Raw genomic sequence first — 4,529 nt, forward strand, 5'->3', positions numbered from 1 at the left:
TTGTTGGGAGTCCGACTTGGAGTGGGATGACCGCCTCCATTCCGAATGCCAAGGAGAAAGGTGTGCGACCGGTTGATCGCCGAGGCGTCGTACGGTAGCCCCAGAGTACCCTGGGCAGCTCTTCGGCCCACTTTCCTCGCCGTGACTCGAGTCGTCGCTTTAGTCCGGATGAAATTGCTTTGTTTGCCGCCTCGGCCTGTCCGTTGCCCTGGGGGTAAGCCGGAGTGGACGTGTCCCATTTGATACCGTATTCGTCAAGCAAGGCCCGGTACTTCTGCCCTGTAAACTGCCTCCCATTGTCTGTAATTATGGCAAACGGCACACCGAAACGAGAGATTAAGTTTCGCCATACGAAGCGGATGACGTCTGTTTCTTCAATGGTGACCAGGGGCTCGGCCTCGACCCATTTTGAGAAATAATCGGTTGCGGTTAAGAGGAACTTGAATCCACCCGAAGCGACAGGGAGCTTTCCAACGATATCCATGCCCCATTGGGAGAAGGGCCAGGGGCTGGTAAGAAGGCTAAGGTCCCGGGCCGGCTGATGGATAATGGGAGCGAACATCTGACACTTCTTGCAACGCTTGACGAACTCTTCAGAATCCTTCTTCATTGTCGGCCACCAATACCCCTGAGTGAGGGCTCGGTGGGCGAGCAATCGTCCACCGGAGTGACAACCGCTGTCACCGGCATGAAGCTCTTCGATGATGCCGGAACCTGATGTGGGTGCGCAACCAATAAGTACGGCCCGGTAAATAATCTTCGGTAAAGCTTGCCGTTGGGATTGAGCCAGAAGAGAGCAGCTTTGTTTCGGAGTCGGTGAGCCTCCTTTTTGTCAGTGGGCAGGGAGTCCTCCCTCAGGTAAAGGACGATTTCATCCATCCAGCTCGGGCCGAGCTCTATGTTGAGTACTTCCTTTTGTAGATCTTCGAGCTCAAAATTGGGCTTGTCAATTGAATTGAAGGAAATGGAGCGGTGTCCGGTACATGAGAATGCCGAAGTGAGCCCTGCGAGGGCGTCGGCATGGGCGTTCTGTTCCCTTGAAATATGCTCGACTCTGATTGCTTTAAAGTGTTGAATGAGCTGGACTGCGCCGCTGAGGTATGTATGCATGCGATCATCCCTTCATATTCTTCGGAGAGTTGGTTAACCACCAATTGGGAGTCGCTGTAAACGACGAGCTCTTCGATGCCAATGGCTTCGGCAGTCTTGAGTCCCGAGATAAGTGCTTCATATTCGGCCTCGTTGTTAGAGGCTGGGAAGTTGATGGAAAATGAGCTTTCGTGCAAGACGCCGGAAGGTGAGAGAAGAACGATGCCTACTCCTGCGCCTCGGCTGTTGGAGGCACCATCGACGTACATTTTCCAAACATCTCCGTGAAAGAGCTGCCATGCTGTGCTAGGGCTGGCCTGGAGTACTGCCTCGGTGCTCGGGGTTGATCCGGAAGCGGATACGTTGGGCGGTGTAAGCTCGGCGATGAAGTCGGCTAGCACCTGAGCCTTTATTGCTGTTCGAGGCTGAAAGTGGATTTCAAAATTGGCAAGCTCAATGGCCCATTGTGAGATTCGGTTGGAGAGATCGGCCTTTTGGAGAAGAGATTTGAGGGGGAATTCGGTCAGGACGATGACGCGATGCGACTGGAAATATGGGGCAAGCTTTCGGGAGGCTGAGATGAGGGCGAGCACGAGCTTCTCCAGGGGGAGGTAACGCGTCTCGGCGGGAGTCATGGTTTTGCTGGAGTAATAGATTGGCTGGTGCTCTCGGCCCTCCTGTCGGACGAGCACCGAGCTCACAACGTGCGGAGAGACAGCTAGGTAGAGGAACAGGTCCTCTTGATTCTGAGGAGTGACGAGGAGCGGAGCCGTGGAAAGATACTCCTTTAGTCGCTGGAGGGCTCGGTCACAGTCTTCTGTCCAGTTGAAGCTTCGTTGGCTGCCCTTTAGTAGAGCGAAAAATGGCTGACATTTGTCCGAGGAGCGACTTATAAACCGATTCAGAGCAGCAGCCATACCGGTTAGGCGCTGAACATCGCGCTTGTTGTGGGGAGCCGAGAGCTGATCAATAGCTCGAATTTGGGAAGGATCGGCCTCAATACCGCGTCGGGAGACGAGGTGGCCAAGAAATTTGCCGGAGCTGACACCGAAGACGCATTTCTCGGCATTGAGGCGGAGTTTGTGGCGCTTGAGTATCTCAAAGACTTCGGCGAGGTGAGTTAGATGATCACCAGCACGAAGACTTTTAACCACCATGTCGTCGATGTATGCCAGCATAGTGTCGCCCAGTAATCGCTCGAACATCTTGGTTATCATTCTCTGGAAGGTTGCTCCGGCATTTTTTAAACCGAAGGGCATGACGAGGTAACCGAAGATCCCGTGGGGGGTAATGAAGGCGGTGTTCTCGATATCGCCTTCGCTCATGGCGATTTGGTGGTAGCCCCGGTACACATCCAAAAAGCTGAGTCGCTCGTGACCGGAGGTGGCGTCGACGAGCTGGTCGATACGGGGAAGAGGAAAGAAGTCCTTCGGGCAAGCGTCGTTGAGGTTGGAGTAGTCGACGCAGACACGCCATTTGCCATTCTTCTTCTTGACTACGACGGTGTTAGCCAACCACTTGGGGTACTGGACCTCTCTGATTGCCCCAGCGTTTAGGAGTCGGTTGACTTCTTCAATGACGGCCTCGGAGTGAATAGGAGAGGACCGTTGTGCCTTCTGTACGACCGGTCGCTTGGCTTTGTCGATGTTGAGCTCGTGACAGATGAAAGAGGAGTCGAGCCCCGGCATCTCATAGGGGGTCCATGCGAACACTTCAATGTTTCGGTTGAGAAAAGCTACCGTCTCGTTCCGATCAGTATCACTAAGTGAGGAACTGACAAGGAAGAAACGGGAGCCGTCCTCGGTGATTGGGATTGTGGCCACATCTTCAATGGTTTTGTCGTCGGGAGATCTGCCGACGTCCTCCAAAACTGGGGCTTCGGGGGCTTCAATGAGATTCACCCGGGGGGTCTGTTTGGTGCTTCGGACGGCGTTGACGTAGCACTGCTTGGCCGCGGTCTGGTCTCCGTATAAGTCTTCCTGGTGCCCGTTAGTGCCAATGAAACGTACCATTTGGTGATAAGTGGAGGCAATTGCTTTAAGCCTATGTAGCCAGGTTCGACCGACAATGGCGTTGTAAGGGCCAGGGACGTCGACCACCACAAAGTCTATTTCAAGCGTTACCGAGCCGGCACGGACAGGAAAAGTGATCAAACCGATGGGCCAGACAAGAGCTCCGTTGAAGCCGATAAGGGGAACTTCGGAGGGACGGAGGTCGGTCTCGGGGATCTTCAGATCCTTGAAAAGAGAATAGTACATGACTTCGGCCGAGCTACCCTGGTCTACGAGGACGCGACGGACGTTGAAATTTTCGATGCGTAGCGTGACCACGAGGGCGTCGTTGTGGGGAAGCTGGACGCGGTCGAGATCCTTCTCGGTAAACGTTATCGTCCATTTGGAGCCGTCGTCGGTTCTGGGGCGCTTTGGTTCGGGGCCAACTAACATGACCTGCTTGGAGGAGGAGGCTTCATTCAACTCTGCCCGGATGACTCGAGCGGCCTCGGGGTTCAATGGACCGTGTATGACGTGGATTGTCTATACTTCTTCCTCGGTATTAATTTCGGTCCGGTGTGCCCAAGCCGTCGTCTTCTCGTGATCGATGAAGTTGCCGAGGTGGCCACCAGCAACAAGCTGTTCCAAGTAGGCCTTGAAGGGCTTGCATGCTGTGGTGAAGTGACCTTGTTCGCTATGGTAACTGCATCGAACAATGGGATTCTTGATTTTCCCATTTTCGGTTCCGAGCTTTTGATTGGGGAAGGAGAAAAAGGGCTGGTCCTTCACTTGGTCGATGATCCGGTAGATGGGAATGGTGAAGACGGTTTTTTCAGCGTTGAAATCGCTTGGCTTCGGCCCCTTCCTCGGCGACTGCTTGATTGTGTTGACCTGTTTCTTTGGTGTTGAGACAGGTGTGGGGACCGGTATGGATACCGAGGTGTTCAATGTCTTTGAACTTGTAGGCTTCCCGATGCCTCTCTCTGCCTTGGATTCGATGAGCTGACACCAGCCCTCAATTCGAATCATAAGGTCCTTCATAGAGTTCGGCTTATGGCGAGCGAGGTCGTCGTAGACTTGCTCGTCCTGGGAGGTGAGACCGAGCTTGAATCCTCGGGCAGAGATGACACCGTCGCAACCTTCTATCTCATTGAACAACTCCCAATAACGGCCGGCGTACTACCGAAGCGTCTCGTCGTTCCTCTTACGGAGGGCTAAGAGGGAGTCGATCTCCTTTTCGTGCTTGTTGCTCGTTACGAACCGTGCCATAAAGGCGTCACAGAGGGAGTCGAACGAGGAGATTGACCGAGCCGGGAGTTGATTGAACCAGGTGAGGCCCAGGTTGCCGAGGCTTGCTGGAAACACTTTGCACAGGAAAGCGTCGTCCGAGGGTTCATTCCGAAGAAACAGAGACATGACGGTTTTATACTGGACCAGATGAGTGTACGC

Source organism: Rhododendron vialii, chromosome 7a (assembly GCF_030253575.1).
Source record: "Rhododendron vialii isolate Sample 1 chromosome 7a, ASM3025357v1".
Classification (NCBI taxonomy): Eukaryota; Viridiplantae; Streptophyta; class Magnoliopsida; order Ericales; family Ericaceae; genus Rhododendron; species Rhododendron vialii.